Below are 20,062 nucleotides of genomic sequence, written 5' to 3'. Positions count from 1 at the left end.
ATCAGTGTTTGATTTCTGGTATCTTGTTTCTTAGCCGTTCCAGGGCAAAAACTGTCTTGAGTACCACTGCAAAAAAGGATTTATGTTTTCTTAGGGCACCTCAACTTTGGGGCCTCATTTTTCTGGACGTCTGCTCCCAAGATTGTGCTAGTCTACCAAACGGATAAAGGGGCCAAGCTCTGGATGGAAAAAACCCAAGGAACCGCAACAATAATAACAACAACTCGGGCAGTAAAGATTTAACACCCATCTCTGAGATCAAATTTATAAAAAAAAATCTCGCATTTCAACTGAGGCCATTCCCCAGGGGACCTGATGCTTTTAGTGTTTCCATTTATCCAGGTGTAGATACTTGCAATTTTGCACTTCAAAGGTGCCCAAAGTGTTTTTTGCGTAATTTGATTTAATGATATTCGTTAAGCTCTTACTACATGCCAGGCACTGTACTAAGCATCGGGGTAGTTACAAGGTTGGACACAATCTACATCCCACAGGGGGCTCAGTCTTAATCCCTATTTTGCAGATGAGATAACTGAGGCCCAGAGAAGTGAAGTGACTTGTCCAAGTTTTCACAGCAGACCCTGATCTCTGGGCTCTCTGCCAGCAACCAGGAGGTGCGTGCCCTGGGGTAGACCCGGCTCTGCCCCTGGGGCATCTGCTTCTCCCCAACTCCACCCAGCCAAGTGCAACCTGTGCAGGGCAGCCTGTTGGTCTGCTCAGGGTCCAGCAGCCCCTGTGGTGGCTGCCCTTCAAGGGGCTCCAGCATGTGTGGTGCCAGGCAAGGGGTAGGCAACTCAAGCGAGGAGTCTGGAACCCAGAGCCAGTAGAAGCAGAGTGGTTCAGTGGGAAGAGCATGGGCTTGGGAGTCAGAAGTCATGGGTTCGAATCCCAGCTCTGCCACTTGTCAACTGTGTGACTGTGGGCAAGTCACTTAACTTCTCTGTGCCTCAGTTCCCTCAACTGTAAAATGGGGATTAAGACTGTGAACCTCCTGTGGGACAACCTGATTACCCTGTATCTAACCCAGCACTTAGAACAGTGCTCTGCACATAGTAAGCGCTTAACAAATACCAACATTATTATTATTATTATTAGATGAGGGGTGGCTGTGGGATCCTCTATTCAGCCAACAAAGGTACTTATTGAACACCTGCTGTGTATAGCACCCTACTAAGCACTTGGGAGAGAATAATACAATAGAGCTGGTAGACTCGATCCCTGCCTGAAAAAAGGCTTCCAGACTAGAGGGGGAGATGGATATTAAAATGTTACAGAAAGTGGAAATAGCAGAATGTAATGATCCTCTGACTGTCAGTCAGTCGTACTTACTGAGTGTTTACTGTGTGCAGAGCATTGTACTAAGTGCTTGGGAGAATACAATACAACAATAACAATAACAGACACATTCCCTGCCTATAATGAGCTTACAGCCTGGAGGGGGAGATAGACATTAATATAAATACATAAATTCGATTAGGCTGTAAGCCCGTCAAACGGCAGGGACTGTCTCTATCTGTTGCCGACTTGTTCATCCCAAGTGCTTAGTACAGTGCTCTGCACATAGTAAGTGCTCAATAAATACTATTGAATGAATAAATTACAGAAATGGACATAAGTGCTGTGGGGCTGGAGGCGGGGGATGATTAAAGGGAACAAATAGGGGCAATGCACGAGGGAGTGGGAGAAGAGGAAAGGAGGGCTTTGGAGGATTTAACAAATACCACAAATACCACAACTATTATCAATTTCTTCCTAACTACCAGTTAAGCATTTTTGCTCCACTTACACACTTCTGTACCCACATGCATGCCTAGCACTTCTGTGCATATCCACTTGCACGCACTACTCTTTTAGGAGTTACCATCCACATACACATCTCTTCAATTTCTTCTTTCTCCATATTCAGTGTCCTTTTATTTGTCCTCTTCTAGGCTGTTGGCTCCTGAGGGCGGCATGGGAGAAAAAACACGGGCCTGGGAGTCAAATGACTTGGGTTCTAATTCTGGCTGTCACTTGCCTTGTGGGTGACCTAGGGCACATCACTTAACTTCTCTCTGCCTCATTTTCTCCATCTGTAAAAAGGGGATTCAATACCTGTTCTACCTTCCCTTCCACTAGTTCCACGAGGAACAGCGCCTGTTTCTGATTCATTCATTCAGTCATATTTATTAAGCATTTACTGTGTGCAGAGCACTGTACTAAGCACTTGGGAAAGTACAAGACAGCAGTAAAAAATGACAATCCCTGCCCACAACAAGTTCACAGTCGGATTGTATTGCTATTGATGCTTGTCTAATTGTTTTATTTTGTTGCCTGTCTCCCCTTCTAGAATGTGAGCCTGTTGTTGGATAGGGATTGTCTCTTGTGCCGAATTGTACTTTCCAAGCACTTAGTTCAGTGCTCTGCACACCGTAAGCGCTCAATAAATACGATTAAATGAATGAATAAATGTATTCATCGAAGCGCTTATGTACTTAACAAATGCCACAATTATTATTCTAAACTGGCCCCTCTAAACTGTAAGTTCCTTATGGGCAGGACATGTGTCTGCGAATTTTGTTGTACTGGTCTCTCCCAAGCACTTAGAACAGTGCTCTGCACCTAGTAAAAGTGCAGGAAATACCACGGAGTGTGAGCCCATCATTGGGCAGGGATTGTCTCTATCTGTTGCCGAATTGTACATCCCAAGTGCTTAGTACAGTGCTCTGCACTCAGTAAGCAGTCAGTAAACAGCTGTGTGACTTTGGGCAAGTCACTTCACTTCTCGGTGCCTCAGTTACCTCATCTGTAAAATGGGGATTAAGACTGTGAGCCCCACGTGGGACAATCTGATTCCTCTGTGTCTACCCCAGCGCTTAGAACAGTGCTCGGCACATAGTAAGCGCTTAACAAATACCAACATTATTATTATTATTAAATGCTATTGAATGAATGAGTAGAGTGATCTTTCTCCACATGGTAAGCGCTCAATAAACCCAGCCAGTGGGGACAGCTTTCCGGAGCCATTTCTGCCCTGGTGCAGGGAGGAGATAGTGGCAAGAGCATGAGCTTGGGAGTCAGAGGTGGTGGGTTCTGAGCCTGACTCTGCCACTTCTCTGCTGTGTGACCTTGGGCCAGTTACTTCACTTCTCTGGGCTTCAGTGACCTCATCTAGAAAAGGGGGATTAAGGCTGTGAACCCTATGTGGGACAGGGACTGTGGCCAAACTGATTATCTCATGGGGCAACCTGATGACCTTGTATCCACCCCAGCTACTACAACAGTGCTTGGCACAGAGTAGGGCCTTAACAAATACTATCCTCAGTATTATGATTTAGGCCTCAAGGGCCTTTCCGTCTTGTTCCATCAAAATGGCGGCACCCACGCGGCTGCGCACGAGGCGGGAATGGTTGGGGCGAGTCAACCTGGCGGGCCGAGCCATGCGGCGCTGCTACTGTGCAGAGGCAACCCCCGTGGGCGGGGAGGGAGGGGCCGAAGGAAGGGACCGGTTATCCGCAGAGGGCTGACCGCGAGGATAGGGACCTCCGGATTCACTCATTCAATAGTATTTATCGAGCGCTTACTATGTGCAGAGCACTGTACTAAGTGCTTGGGATGAACAATTCGGCAACAGATCAGCTGGCCCAGTCAGGAGAAGGGAATTAATTGTCTCACGGGGCTGGGCCTGCTCGATCTGGTCCAGGTGAGAAGGGCCTAGGAGGGGAGAAGACTGGTCCAAGGAGGAAGGGATCAGTAGGGAGAGGGGGCTGTCCTGCCTGGAGAGGAGGAACCTTGGGGTGGGGGGACGCTGTTTGGTTTGGGGAGGAAGGGGATTCATAATTCAATCTGTAATAATAATGATGGCATTTGTTAAGCGCTTACTATGTGCCAAGCACTGTTCTAAGTGCTGGAGAGGATGCAAGCTTGTCCCACGTGGGGCTCACAGTCTTCCTCCCCATTTCCCAGATGAGGTCACTGAGGCACAGAGAAGTTAAGTGCCTTGCCCAAAGCCACACAGCTGACAAGCGGCTGAATGGGGATTTGAACCCATGATCTCTGACTCCCAAGCCTGTGCTCTTTCCACTGAGCCACATTGCTTCTCATGTCCTAAGCTCTTGGGAGAGTATAACTACAAGTGTTTGGAAGAGTACAATACAGTGGAGTTGGCAGACACCATCCCAGCCCTCAAGGATGGTGGTCATTTCAAATGGTTCTTTGGCTCCAATTGAACTTTAGAGAGCCTTGGGAAAGGTTTTAATTTCTCGGACTCCCCCGGGGAGTCCCTTCCCTCCAACGTATCTGGTTACAGCATTAATGTGAGCCTCTGGATAGAATAGAAAAATCCGTTTCATGATTTTAGCAGGGAAAATATTTGGGGTTTGTGCTCCACAGAAGCACCTGTCAACACCGAAGACTAACCCGCCTTATGAAGAGGAAATGGTCCGAATTCTTCCCTGAACCGCGAGATGCAGCAGACTCTTCAGAAAAATATTTGGATCATCGATTTGCTGACGCAGTGAGGCATCTGACACTAGTTTCTCATAACAGTTTGCTGAGAGATTTAGCTGAGCCTATTTGGGGTTGAATCTCCACGAGGCACAGGACTCCCCCTCAGCTGGGGAAGGGAAACAGGTCTTCAGGACTGTACAAGATTTCCCCTTCGGAAGTGGCATTCAAAGCCACACAAAAGTCTATAGGTGGATCCCGTTCCAAGCAGAAGAGAGAGCTTCACGGGGGAAGAGCAACACTACTCACCAGCCCTCCTCCCTCCCCTTCTCTCACCAATTTACACTTTCCCCTCCTTCAGCAACATCAGGTCCAATCCAGCTCTTAGAACAATATTTGGCACATAATGAATGCTTAACAAATACTGCAAAAAAAAAAAAAAGCAATCAACCCAGAGGAAGAGACCCTATCCTTCCTCCCCAGGCCTCCAGAGGCGGAGGTCTACTACCCCGTGCGATGGTGAACAACCGTCACCACAAGGAGCTGTTTCCGTGAGGGTCACCGAACTCCCTCACCCTGTGGGCGGAAACCGGTTCCTCTCGTTCCGACCTCGGGGAATGCAGGATTGTGAAGAAAAACAGCTGGAACTGGAGGAGGAAGAGAAGATGAAAACGATAGCAGGTGGAAGCATGAACCTTTCAAAGGAAGGAAGGCTGTAGCTGCTAATCCTTTGGAAGGAGGCCTGTATTTCTTTAGGATAGTGTGTGCTCTTGGCTCTGTGACCCTTGGACTTTTGCTATCCACCCCCACCCCAAATCCCACAGTACTCATGTACATAACTTTAAATTTTTTTTTTTTAAATTCCCTATTCATTCATATTTATGTGTCTCCCCCTCTAAACTCGTTATGGGCGGGGAACGGGTCTGCTTATTCTCTTGTGCTCTCCCGAGCGTTTAGAACAATGCTCTCCGCAGAGTGAGCGCTCAGTAATTGATTGATAGGCAAAGGCCAGAGGGGGGTAAATGTTATTTACCTCCCATTTTGGCCACCGCAATCAATCAGATTTATATACCTTAGCCACCCCCGCCCAGCTATCTTCAGTCACAAAATTAAAAATAAAAGCAAACCAAATCTTAATATTGCAACTAGAGGGGGCCTACCAGGACATCTCTGGGTCCTTAATTTTTTTTTTGGGTCATTTAGAATGATCTGATTGAAGAGCTCTCAATGGGCAAACGAATCTATAAGTCAGCAGCTGTGTTTCACTTCAGTGAAGATGTCGTCAGGCCCCTGCCTATTTGTGACTATCTACCCAGCCGACGTAAGAGAGCCTCTAAACACTGGTGGAATGGAAGAAGATGAGGGAGAGTCAGCTGCATCTGCAGCCGAGCCGGAAGAAAATCCTCGAGGTCGATGGCTCGAGTGCTGTTGACCTTTCGCTTACGCTGAATTGTCCTCAGGAGGGAACTGCCTCCCACTTGAGAAATGAGACCCAGAAGTTCTTTGGCCCCAGTGAACTTCTAAGCTCGTCCAGAGGCAGGCCAGTTGGACGACTGGCAGTCTGGTTTTCCGCTCCCGTGGGCTGAGGCGGTTAGAGCAGGATATGTAGAATGCTTTCCATGAACTGTTGGAGCGTGGGGCTCGATAAGAGAAGGCAGGGTGATCTCAGGAGGAGCCTCACTTGTTCTTTGAAGACGAAAGGACACGTTCCCTCCCTACAGCTTCTGCAGAGAAGGTGGAACCCACCACTTTGGACTTGTGCAGGTGGGAAACCGATGGGAGATGTGGGCGTGAGTTTTGGAGGGGTAGAGGGAAGGGGTTAGGAAAGGCCGAAAGTCATGGAATGGGGAAGGGGAAGCTAGGTGCTGATTTAGCCAGAGAATTCATGTTACATAAAGAAATGTAGAAAAGTTGTTGGTATGGAGAGACAGACCCTTTGAGAACCAAGATCTATCCACCTCTACACACACACACACCATGTGTAGAAGCCAAAGGTTGGAGAGAGAGAGGGTCAAAAGAGACCTGTGGATTCTCAGAGCCATGTTGTGCTCTGTTGACTTCTCTTCCCCTTGGGTTCTTTGTGGAAGATCTGGGCCAGGTTACCTCTAGGACGACACTAACGGGTGTTTTTTTCATGGAGAACCGTTAGTCAAAGAGCCTATGGGTTATCAGGATCGAGGGGGTGATGTCCAGTGACTGGAGAAAAGAGAAGGGGTCAGTCAAGGGCAGCGGCCTAGATTCAAGATGAACCGACTTGGATAGACCTGGATGCTGGTTCACAGGCTGGATGCTGGCCAAATGGGCTACTCCCCTGGTAGAGCAGTATGACCTAATGAATGGAGTACAGGACTGGGAGTCAGAAGACCTGGGTGCTAGTCATGGCTCTGCCACCTGTCTGCTGTGTGACATTGGACAAGGCACTTCACTTCTCTGGGCCTCAATTCCTTCATCTGTACAACAGCATTAAATCTGTGATCCCCATGTGGGACAGGGACTGTATCCAGCCTGATTAGCTTGTATCTAACCCAGACTTTAAAACAGGGCTTGGCACATAGTAAGCACTTAACAACTACCATAATTATTATTATTAGCAAGACCCCTTCTTTGGACTCTTCTTCTGGTCGGTATGTACCGAGGGCTCGTTATAGGCTCCTAGTGAAGTTTTTCTTTTTTCTGGGTAGTGCAAAGACTATCTGAGAAAAAGCACTTTGTGGAAACCAACTTACATGAAAATCTTTTTCTCTTTATGGTATTTATTCAGCACTTTCTAGGCACTGTATTAAGTGGTGGGGTAGATACAAGTCAATCCGGTTGGACACAGGATGAGCTTTATCATCATTACTAATAATAATAGTAATAAATAATCATGTTACTTGTTAAGCGTTAACTATGTGCCAAATGTTGTTCTAAGCATTTGGGCAGATACAAGTTAATCAGGTTGGACTAGACAGTGGGAGGAGCAATAGACTTGTCTTTAGTTTGGAAGTCTGACACATTATTATGAAGATAATAACGTTGCTATCAGCCACATTTTGGGGGCGTGAAGGTCAATAATAAATGATCTATGACTCTAAAATTCTTAAGAATTAAAAAAATTTTAGAATTGAAGAATTCTTAATAATCCAACGAACATATGACACTTTTTTCCCCACCCATGCTTTGGATTTCTTTTCCAGAAGGTTCTGTGTTTTAAAATTTTATTCCGTAAAATGTTTCTCTTGTTAGTTACCAAGCTCTCAAGAATGACCAATTCTCCCACGCCCTGAAATCAGAGCCCACCTCTCCTCAATAGTTTCCTGTGTGATTGACAAGGTGAAGTTGAGATCCTTTAAGGGAATGCATTAAATGGAGTTGATTTTAAGAAACAAAGTTGCTTGCTAAGAAAATTGCCCTTTTTTATTTCTGTTTTTAGTAAGGAGACCTTGGCATTTGTCCAATAGTTAATGAGAAATCATGGTACAATTATATATTTTTTTCCTCAGTTCTTTCTGCGTTTGACATAATGGTGAAAATTAAAGAACCTTGAATGGAAAATGCATCAATAAAATAAAAGCATATTGCAATTATATTCTGACCTTGATTTTTTCCCCCTATAACTGAATATACAGTTATATTTCACAGGATTAATTATAATCTAAAATGTACCTCTGCCTCTTTGTATTTGCTACTAGATGTTTTGTAGGTAGAGTAATTACATGTTACTTTGGCCTTAAATGAAGCAACGCTTTCATAACTTCTAAAGATGACAGACTTGTGTGAGGGGTTTTTTTTCTCTTTCAAATTAAATTTTCTCATTGTTCGCATTGATAAAAATCCGGCTGCACTCCAATTACCAGGATAAATTAGTGTGTTGTCTGTAAAAACTAGCTCTTCTGTTCAAATGAATAGCAGATAAATACTATAAATGCAATTAATCTAATACGCTGAGTGGCAAGCCGCAGTACAATGATGCTTTATAGTTTGTCGGTTGAGTAACCTTTTAGATTACTCTGCACGGCCTCACGATTTTTTTTAATGGGTGTTAATGCAATCGTGTGGTATAGCAATTATAGCCTCATTGCAGTTCTATTTGTCCTGGTAAGTCAAGTTGTCTCAAGCATCACTATGGATACAATTCTACCCAAGGCCACCGTCTCCATATGTATTTGTTATTTTATTTTAAATGGTACTTGTCAAGTGCTTCCTATGTGCCAGGCACTGTACTAAGTGCTGGGGTACGTACACAATAATCAGGTTGGAGACATTCCGTGTCCCATATGGGGCTCACAGTCCAAGTTGGAGGGAGGGGGATTTCATCGCCGTTTTACAGACGAGCTAACCGAGGCCCAGAGAAGTAAAGTGGTTTGCCCAAGATCACACAGCAGGCAAACTGCGGAGTTGGGATTAGAACCCAGGTCTTCGGATTCCCAGGCCCACGGTCTTTCCGCTAGGCCACGCTGCTTTCAGTGTGACTGGTGATTGGACAGCTGGCACCAGTGGATAGGACATCCAGCCCGGCCAGTCCACAGTTAGGTCAGGGAGCCCTGACTTCCCAACCATCTTATACCTGCTCAGGTATAGGGCAACAGAGGTTGCTAAGGCAAATCCACATTAAGGAACAGAGGACCCATAGCTGTGAGGAATCCATGTTTAAGTAGAGAGGGGCCTGGAGTTGTGGGGAAACCACATCAGGGAGAAAGGGGCCCACATCTGTGGGGAATCCACATTCAGAGAGAGAGAGGGGCCCTGGAGTTATGTGGAATCCATGTTCCAGTAGCGAGGGGTCCAGAGCTGTTGGGAATCCACATTTGAGTAGAGAGGGGCCTGGAATTGTGGGGAATGTATATGTAATTTCTTTATATTAATGTCTGTCTCCCCCTTTCAATTGTAAGTTCATTAAGGGCAGAGAATGTTTCTGTTTATTGTTATAGTCTAATCTCCCAAGCACTTAGTACATTGCTCAGCACATAATAAGCACTCAATAAATACCACTGATTGATTGATTTAGTCCCCACTCTCTGCCTTGGTAATGAGGACGGGGTCTGGCTAGAGGCCAAATGATGATGATGGTGTTTATTTAGTGCTTACTATATGCCAGGAACTATTCTAAACGCTGGGGTAGATGCAAGATATCTACCCCAGGTGAAGTACAGCTTCATCGCTCAAGGGATTAAGCTTGTACAGCACTCAAAATACCCTAGGGATCAATGAATCAGTCAATGGTATTTACTGAGCACCTCCTGTGTGCAGAGCACTGTACTAAACATTTAGGAGAGCATGATAAAACAGAGTTGGTAGACTCTTAACATTCCTTGCCTTGCAGTGAGGTTAGAGTCTAGAGGATTGGCATCCAAACCAACCCAAACGATGTCAGTCGATGAGTCCTATTTATTGAGCTCTTATGGTGTGCAGAGCACTGTACTAAGCTCTTGGGAGAATACGATCTAACATTATAACAGACACATGAGATGAGAATGATGTCAGGCCTAACAGCTATTAGGCAGATATCCTGGTGAAATATATGTTCACTAGTGAAACATTTAGATGATAAATCAACTCCATTTTAAGTGCGAGCTCATCAACAAGTCCTTTGACTCTTAAGCCTCAAAAATGATTTTGTTTGCCTAGCAACGGTATTGATCGGTATTCGTCTCTCTGCTTTTTGAAAGGAAAGGAAGCACTCTGCAGAAACATAACTAGGTATGGAGTGCAAGATCGATATCCCGTTTGATGTGAGAGTGGTGATTAAAGTTTTTAGAGGATGAAGGCCTTTCACTGGTATGGTACTTTGAAGATTTTAGTGCATTTGAAGAGGTGGGTGGTCCACTTTGTAAATAATATATTTGAAATTTTCTGAAAGCCACTAACAAATAAAATGGATTTTTTGGCGGGGTTACTGCTTGAGGTTAAAGCAGATAAAAATAAGAAAATTTCAAGTATGGGAGGTACAATTTGAATATAATGAGATAAAACATGAAGGTCGTATTAACTAATCGACTTGAAAATGGCAGTTGGCATTTACAATTTGATAAAGGTGTTAAGCTGTTGAAGTTGAAATTTTCTGCCTGAATTGAAGGAATTCAGTTATTAAATATGGATTTCAAACCTATCTTAGAGGAAATGTTAAACTAGACGTCCTTCCCATTTTTGTTCAATCGCATTTATTGAAAGCTTACTTTGTGCAGGGCACTGTACTAAATGCTTGAGAGAGTTCAGTATAACGTTATAACAGACACATTCCCTGCCCACATCAAGTTTAGTGTCTAGAGGGGGAGACAGACATTAATATAAATAAAAATGACAGAGATGTACATAAGTACTTTGGGGCTGGGAGGGGGGTTGAATAAAGGGAGCAACTCAGGGAGATGCAGAAGGGAATGGGAGAAGAAAGGAGGGCTTAGTCAAGGATCAGTTCAAAAGATTTAGTCATCAAAATGGTTATATATAGCACACATACGAATAAAGTAATCGTGCAGTTGCAAAGATCTCATAGAAGTTATAGTCTAGGCTGAAGGCATCCCATTCAGTGTCATTTGGAGATACCTAGCAAAAAATAATATACGTATATGTGCATGTGTGTGTGCGTATACATATATATATATAGATACACATACACACACACACACATCTACATATTTATATAAACAAAGAGCATGGGAGAACACAACAGACAAGAAAGACCCATTTTGCCTGTCCTGGAGTTTACAATGGGAGTTTACCATCCATCTAATTTCTCAATGTACAAGCCTTCCCTAATCTCAGGAAACTGGATATGGGGTTAGACACATCCCATCGGAAGTTACAGAGGATTCACTACTATCAGGTAAAGAGATTTCCGGAGAAGCCCCAGAGGTGAGGAATCCTTAGTGACTAAGTGATCTGAAGACTTTCCTTCCCCTTAAGTTCTGACAAGACGCCCTTTCTTTAGGGATACCTATATTTCAGTGTGAGTAGTCTAACTTTTCTGGCTCTCAAGCATAGTTGAGATTCCACAACAATTTAGTGGACATTTGGTAGAATGAACCCACAAGTGTGTAAAATGTCAAAGTTTGTTAAAGGTTAGGCCTTTTGTTTTGGGAACAAGGTGACTATCGTGTTGATGTGACGCTTGCCTCTATAAGTTCATTTTATTCATTTTTTGTATTATCTGTAGCCACTTTGATTATTAAATATATTTTCACTCAGAATTTGAGACTAAAGTCATTATTTTTGCCCATCGAATGAATCATTCAGGCCAAATTTCAATCTCTGTAAATTATTGATGAGCGCTAAAATGTTCCATCATCTTTAAGATAAATCATTTGTTCCCTTGAAGATTTTGGTAAGTACTCCATAAATGGATTATTAATCTTGTTCTATTATTCTTAGGCTGCAGCAACTAACCAGAATAATTTGTAAGGAACTATAGATTGTTTCTGAGGGGAATAGTATTTGTATCATTTAAATAAAATTTGATATGTAGTATTCATTTGAATTGATGAGAAAATAGCTTTACTATTGTGCTAGATGCTTTTACAATTCTGCAAGTAAAGACTTGTAACTGTTTCTTTTCAACAAGTATTAGATAGTAAAAGTTTGCCCATCTGACTTGGCCTGTTATGATGAATAAAGGGATAGTCATCTTTTTGTCTTTTTATGATGAATAAAGGGATAATCTTCTCCACATTCCTTTTTTTTTTCCTTTCACAGGCTGCGTTTTCTGGAGCTGTTGATCGGTGTGCAAGTTCAAATCAGATTTTGACTATTTGACATTTTCATTGGAAGAAAATTCAGTATAGTTCCTTTAACTATTGTTAAATTTTTAATGAGGACCTCAGTGCACATTATTCAAGTGGAATAAATTCATGATTGTCCTTAAATGCAGCAGTTTTCTAACATCATGTCTTAATTTATTTACTGTCCTCTTAAAAATGAAATAAAGTGAGCAAGTTGTTACAAGCATTTATATTGTAACCAACACAAGGTTTTGTTTTAAATATTTAATAAGTGGACGCATTCACACTGGTATTATTTTAAGCAAATTTTCTAAAGTACTTCAGAGTTATTACTTCTTCTATTCGGTCTAAAGCATTTCATATTTATTGAACCAGTGATTTTGTTTGTGGAGTTTTTAGGCAAAGGAGGTAATAATAATAATAATAATGTTGGTATTTGTTAAGCGCTTACTATGTGCAGAGTACTGTTCTAAGCGCTGGGGTAGACACAGGGGAATCAGGTTGTCCCACGTGGGGCTCACAGTCTTCATCCCCATTTTACAGATGAGGTAACTGAGGCCCAGAGAAGTGAAGTGACTTGCCCAAGGTCACACAGCAGACAAGTGGCAGAGCTGGGATTCGAACTCATGACCTCTGACTCCAAAGCCCGTGCTCTTTCCACTGAGCCACGCGGTACTGGCTCATAGTTGGGTATTAGCCCTTGCTTTGTAATGGTCCTGAAATATCTGAAATTTAAGAAAAATCAAAGCATGAACTTTCAAAGAAAGAAAATTAAGTTAAAATTTGGACACTTTTTTTTACAGAATTTTGGAAATATTGCTTGTATTCTAGTACCTTAACTCTTTTTACCCTTTTTAAAATTAACTTTGTTTCTAAAAATGGAAGCCCATCAAAACAACATGGATACCACCCTTTTTTTGGTTTGGAACATTGGATGATGGTACAATGAGTCCTCAGAATCCACTGTATTTTCAATCAGTCAATCGGCCGTATTTACTGAGTGCTTACTGAGTGCAGAGCACTGTACTAAGTGCTTGGAAAGTACAATTCAGCAAATGTGGTCAAGACCAGGGAAAGCTCTTATGCTACCTCGATAGCATCCCGGATCTGGTCACCTGAGAGCACGAGGTGAATCAATAAGCCAAATGGGGGGGAAAAATCAACTTTAAAGAATGCTGTCTAAAATTCATGATCCATAATTCCAATTTACATTTGGCCTTAAGTTGACCAAAGCCCTAGTTGATATCCTTTGTTCTTCAAACAAGTTCATTCATTCAATCGTATTTATTGAGCATTTACTGTTTGCAGAGCACTGCACTCAGTGCTTGAGAAAGTACAACACAACTGTAAATGGTGACATTTCCTGCCCACAACAAGCTTAAACAAGCCTCAGGTTAAAGGAAAAAGCAGAAGATGAGAGTTAAACCAGATCTCCTAAAGACTGTGAAATGAAATCCCTTGTATACTGAGGAAATTTTGACAAGGACTAGTGTTTCCATTATGATATATTTCTATGGTTGCCAGAGTACTATATACAAAAGGGGTTCAGTGAAGTTGTAACTTTGACCCAGAGAAAGCATTCAGGAAATGAGAGCTCTTTGGGAATCATTCATATTCACTGAGCACTTTCTGTGTGCAGAGCACTGTACTAAGTACAATAAAACAGAGGTGGTAGACTCTTCCCACAATGAGCTGGGAAACCGAGTAACTGCTGCCATGAGAAGCAAGATACCAACTCTGTTATAGTGTACTCTCCCAAGCATTTAGTACAGTGCTCAGCATACAGTAAGCACTCAATAAATACGGTCGATCGGTTGATTGAAAATACAGTGGATTCTGAGGGCTCATTGTACTGGTCCTCCAGTGTTCCAAACCATAGACGGTGGCATCCACGTTGTTTTGATGGGTTTTAGATCTGCAAATGATTTTCCTCTCCATAGGTACTATCCCATCTCAAAGCTTTTCCATCCATTTCAATCAATTGATCAATCAATGGTATGTCCTTCTTTCATCCTCCCCTGTGCAGTTTGGAGACCCTACTCCAAACATCCCTTCCCAACAGCTTTTAACAAATCTGTTTCTGTAGAAACTCCCTTCCCCCTGCCAAAAAGTCTGTGAGCCCCATGTAGGATAGGAACTGTATCTTTTTTAAAAAATGCTATTTCTTAAGCACTTACTCTGTATGAAGCACTGTTCTAAGTACTGAGATAGATACAAGTTGATCCAATTGGACACAGTCCCTGTCCAACGTGAGGTTTACGGTCTAAATTAGAGAAGCAGGTTGGCCTAGCCTGGGGGTCTGGATTTGGGTTCTAATCCTGCTTCTGCCACTTGTCTGTTCTATGATCTTGGGCATGTGATTTCATTTCTCGGGGCCACGTCCATGGGGCTCACTGTCTTAATCCCCATTTTACAGATGAGGGAACTGAGGCTCAGAAAACAGAAGTGACTTGCCTAGGGTCAAGCAGCAGACAGGTGGCAGAGCTGGGATTAGAACCCAGGTCCTACTGATTCCCAGGCCCGAGTTCTATTCACTAGGCATTGTGCACTAGGCATGGCCAGTGTATAATCACTAGGCACTGTGCACTAGGCATGGCCAGTGTATAATTCAAAACATAAATATTTTGCACACACTTATCTTTTGGGGTTGTTTTGCATTTAAAGCAGTGGAATTATTATAAATAACCTCCAGAGGGCAGTAGAGAATTGCAAATGACTGGACATTCTGTTGATTGACGTAGAATGAGTTTCTCTGATTTTCTTTGTAGAAGGTAAACCCATGGTAGTCCAAAAAAGATGGGATTCACTTCTGTGAATCTTAGATTACAAAAAGATATCCATTTTCCTTCATTTCTTCCTTTGTCAAAACATAAATATTGTGCGTGTGAATCAGCGTGAATAACTCAATATTGTCATTATTATTATTACGGCATTTAAGTGCTTACTATTTGCCAAGGACGGTTCCAAGTACTGGGGTAGATATAAGTTAATCAGGTTGGACGCAGTCCCTGTCCAACATGGGGCTCACACTCAAGCGCTCAATAAATACGACTGAATTTTACAGATGACTATGAGCCCCATGTGGGACAAGGCTTGGGTTCAACCTGATTAACTTGTATCAGACTTAGTGCTTAGGGAAGTATTTGGCACATAATAAGGGTTTAGCAAAAGCCATTATGACTATTATTATTATTATCTCCTCCTATTTCCTCCCCAGAATTTCCAAAAAGTGTCAGAGTAAGCTTTTTCACAATGGAGGTGCAATGCTTTATATTAGAAAAGTAACACTAAAGGAATGTGTCATCCTTTGTTCTCAACAGAGCAACTTTGCTCTCAACTTTTTTAATGGAATTTGTTAAGCACATATTATACGTCAAGCACTGTTCTAAGCACTGGGGTTGGTACAAGATAATCAGGTTGGTCAGTCCCTATTCCGTATGGGCCTCACAGTCTGAATCCTCATTTTACAGATGAGGGAACTGAGGCAAAGGGAAATTAAGTGATTTGCCCAAGATTGCGTGGGAAACTTTAAAAAATTGAGGTATGATACAAATAAATTTGGTAGACGTGATCCCTGACCTCAAAGAGCTTCCAACATATTCAGTGTTAACATGTTTAGATTTCAGTTTGCTTGTTTCCATATTCCTAACAGAAGCACGTGCACAATTAACTTTTTTTTTAATGGTATTTGTTAGTGCTTAATATGTACCAGGTCTTAGGTACTAGGCGATGGGGTAGGTACAAGCTAGTCAGGTTGGACATAGACCCAGGGGCTTAGTCAGGGAAGGCCTCTTGGAGGAGATGAGCCTTCAATAAGACTTTGAAGGAGGGGAGGCTAATTGTCTGTTGGATATGAAGAGGAAGGGCATTCCAGGATGAGGGTGAGAGGTCAGCGGTGAGATAGATGAGATGGAGGTACAGTGAGTAGGTTGGCAGTAGAGGAGTGAAGAATGTGGGCTGAGTTGTAATAGGAGAACAATGAGGGAAGGTAGGAGGGGACAAGGTGATCCAGTGCCTTAAAGTCAACTGTGAGGAGTTTCTGTTTGATAGGGAGGTGGATGAGCAACCACTGGAGGTTCTTAAGGAGTGGGGAAACTTGGACTGAACCTTTTTGCAGAAAAATAATTCAGGCAGCAGAGTGAAGTATGGACTGGAATGGGGAGAGACAGGAGGCTGGGAGGTCAACATGGAGGCTTCACTTCTCTGTGCCTCATTTACCCTATCTGGAAAATGGAGGGACTGAGACTGTGAGCCCCAGGTGGGACAGGGACAGTGTCCAACCCAAGTTCCTTGTATCCAGGGCTTAGCACATAGTAAGCACATAGTAAATACTCATTAAAAAAAGAGTAAATTGTGCATGTGCTTCTATTAGGATCATGGAAGCTAGCAAACCTAAATCTAAGCATCTAATAGATCGGAAGCTCTTCGAGGTCAGGGATCATGTCTATCCACTCTATTATATCATACACTCTCAAGCATTTAGTACAGTGCATTACACACAGTAAGCACTCAATAAATACCGCTGATTGATTAAATAGAATAGGTTCGTTTATGAAAGGAAAAAAGCAAAGCCATTTTTTTTCTGCTTTATTGCTTTCCCACTTGATGTTTTATTTAAATATTATGTTAGAAATGGTGAAGATAGTGGTTTCCAAAGTGTCTGTGTGTTTCAAAAATGGAATGTGTTTTCTTACTTAGGCAGATAAAAAAAGCAACTGGGAAAGCGAATAAAGATGTCAAATTTGACCTATTTTAATGTTTTCATGTAATTGCTCATCTAGTAAAGTTATCTTTGATTTGACCCATTGCATACATTAGTGTAATAAATTGTACCATTGTAGTCTCTGTGCCAGAAATTAAAAGTGGTGAGCAGGGTACTGCCGTTTGTTGGTGACCTTCAAACCTTTTGATGGTTTTATAATCTCAAGAAGAATAAAGAGCAGACTCTGAACTCACGCTTAACCTATTTCAAAGGTTCGTATTTCTCTCAGGTGGTGAGGTCACTTGGCAGTTCCTTGAAGAAATGTCATTTTTGTCTCCGAATACCTAGGGAATAGTAAATGTTTCATACACAGTAGGTACACTAATTGTAAAGGAACCATGAAGGAGAGCTAGTGTTTACCCAAGATATTGAAAAATATAGGTGTGCTAGTCTATCTAAAATTCCGTGTGCTATACTTGGTTTCATTCTATCTCTTGAATTAGAATATCTACCCATCTAAGACAGTAATTTCACGTTGGGTTTTTGGTTTGGTTTTTTGGGGGAGCATTTTTACTACACAGAAGCAACACACCTAGTAGAAAGAGAGCAAGCTTGGGAGTCAGAGGATCTAGGTTCCAATCCTGGCTCTGCCACTTGTCTGCTGTGTGACCTTGGGCAAGTCACTTCACTTCTCTATGCCTCAGTTCCCTTAAGACTGGGATCCCCATGTGGGACATGGACGGTGTCCAACCTGATTATCTTGTATCTACTCCAGTACTTAGTACAGTGCCTGGCACATAGTAAGCATTTAGCAAATACTAATAAATCCTGCCTTCACCCCCCCCCCCAAAAAAAATCCCCCCCCAAACAGAAATAGAACCTGAAGATACATCCTTCTCATTCTTGGGTCAAATAAGGCTAGCAGTGAGATTTGTAAAATTGTATAGTATAATACTTTATATATCTATATTAGAGTTTTAAATGTATCTTTTGGTGGTGCTTAACACTGAAATTATTTTCTTCCAGAGTTCTGCATCAGTACCACGTTCCAGTATTTGAATAGGTCCATTTCATTCATCAGATGCAGTATTACATTACATTCGAGGTAGGCTTTAACTGTCCAGTTTATTTTAGTTTATTTTAAGGAAGCAGTATGGCCTAATGGAAAGAACCCGGGAGTCAGAGGACCTGGCTTCTGATCCCAGCTCTGAAACTTGCCTGCTGTATGACCTTGGGCAAGTCACTTCACTTCTCTATGCCTCAGTTTCCTCAGCTGTTCTCCTCTGCTACTTAGACTGTGAGACCCATGTTGGCGCTGATTATCTTGTATGTACCACAACCCTTAGTACATTGCCTGGCACAAAGTAAACACTTAACTACCGCAATTATTATTTAGTTTATGGAACTCTGGTCTTGTGCCACTCAGAAATGGAAATGGCTTAAATTTCTAAGAGATATTTTTAAATGTATGCTAGAAAAAGCAAAATAGAGCCAAACTATGGGAAGTAAATACTAAATTTGACATTCTCGGTGCTGGAACATTCGTGGGATGAACTTTAGGACAAAGTCCAGTGGGCCCAAGATTTAGTTTACATCATTGCCGCAAACAAAGTCTTCCTAGACCCCAACATCTCTCACTGCCTGTTGGACAGTGACTCCAGTGTTAGCCTATTACTGGTGGAATCTCTTTTTTTTTTTTTGTTAATACAGTCCCACTTCACTTGGGTTTAGGCCAGAGAGGCTCCGTAGAATTCACTTGTAAAGAGCAACATTATTAGAAAGGTAAACATTTTTATCCAAGTTTGAAGCTCCTACTCTGCACTGTTTCTGTTCTGGCATGGAACAATAGTGTGAGGCAAGAAGATTATGCACTAATGTCTAAAATAGAAATCAAAATGGTAAAGAATAATACCTATTCATCTCCAAAGTATAATAATAAAATCTCTAGTTTATTGTTCAAAATAGAAAAAGAATGTTTTTATGCATAATTTGAAGATGATTTTGAGTTGGAGAGAGGCAATCCCAGAACAAAGCTAGTTGGGTTTCAAAGCGGGTATTTTATGGGATGTAAGAATCGATCAATCAGTAGTATTTATTGAGCACTTACTGCATGCAGGTCATGTACTAAACTCTTGGGAGACTACAGTATAACCATGTTACAGAGTTGGTGGACATGTTCCCTGCCCACAGTGAGCTCACAGTCTAGAGAATTCAGAAGAATCCCATAGGAAAATCCATATTCCTATTTCTCTGGGAGTATGGATTCAAAATGAAGTCACAATCCCTGTTCTCCCTCCTACTTAGACTGTGAGCCCCACGTGGGCTCTAATGATCTTGTATCTACCCAAGTGCTCTAGACAGTGTCTGGCACATAGTGCATAAGCGCTTAACAAATGTTGCAATTATTACTTAGTTTGTAAAAATCTTGTGTTGTGCCACTCAGACTTCAGTTCTAAAAAGGTATTTTTCTACACATGCAAGAAAAAGCAAAATAGAGCCAAATGACAGTAAATCAACCTTAAAATTGATGTTCTAGGTGCTGGAATATTCTTGGGATGAACTTTGGAACAAAGTCCAGCAAGCGCAAGATTAAGTTATAATAATAATAATAATGTTGGTATTTGTTAAGCGCTTACTATGTGCCGAGCACTGTTCTAAGCGCTGGGGTAGACACAGGGTAATCAGGTTGTCCCACGTGGGGCTCACAGTCTTAATCCCATTTTACAGATGAGGTATCTGAGGCACCGAGAAGTTAAGTGACTTGCCCGAAGTCACACAGCTGACAGTGGCCGAGTTGGGATTCGAACCCATGATCTCTGACTCCAAAGCCCGGGCTCTTTCCACTGAACCACGCTGCTTCTCTAATTTTTCACATCTTGGCTCTCATTCTTTGTTATAATAATGATGTTGGTATTTGTTAAGCACTTACTTTGTGCAGAGCACTGTTCTAAGCACTGGGGTAGATACAGGGCAATCAGTTTGTCCCAGGTGAGGCTCACAGTCTTAATCCCCATTTTACAGATGAGGTAACTGAGGCCCAGAGAAGTTAAGTGACTTGCCTACAGTCACACAGCTGAAAAGTGGCAGAGCTGGGATTCAAACTCATGACCTCTGACTCCCAAGCCCATGCTCTTTCCACTGAGCCACGATAGACTGTGGTCAAGGGGGGCAACTTTTAATTTTGAGCACATGAAAGCACTCACGACAGTATTTTTAGGTGCTGTGTGACCTTGGGCAAGTC

Source organism: Ornithorhynchus anatinus, chromosome 20 (assembly GCF_004115215.2).
Source record: "Ornithorhynchus anatinus isolate Pmale09 chromosome 20, mOrnAna1.pri.v4, whole genome shotgun sequence".
Lineage (NCBI taxonomy): Eukaryota > Metazoa > Chordata > Mammalia > Monotremata > Ornithorhynchidae > Ornithorhynchus > Ornithorhynchus anatinus.
Note: the sequence above shows the minus strand (reverse complement) of the source record.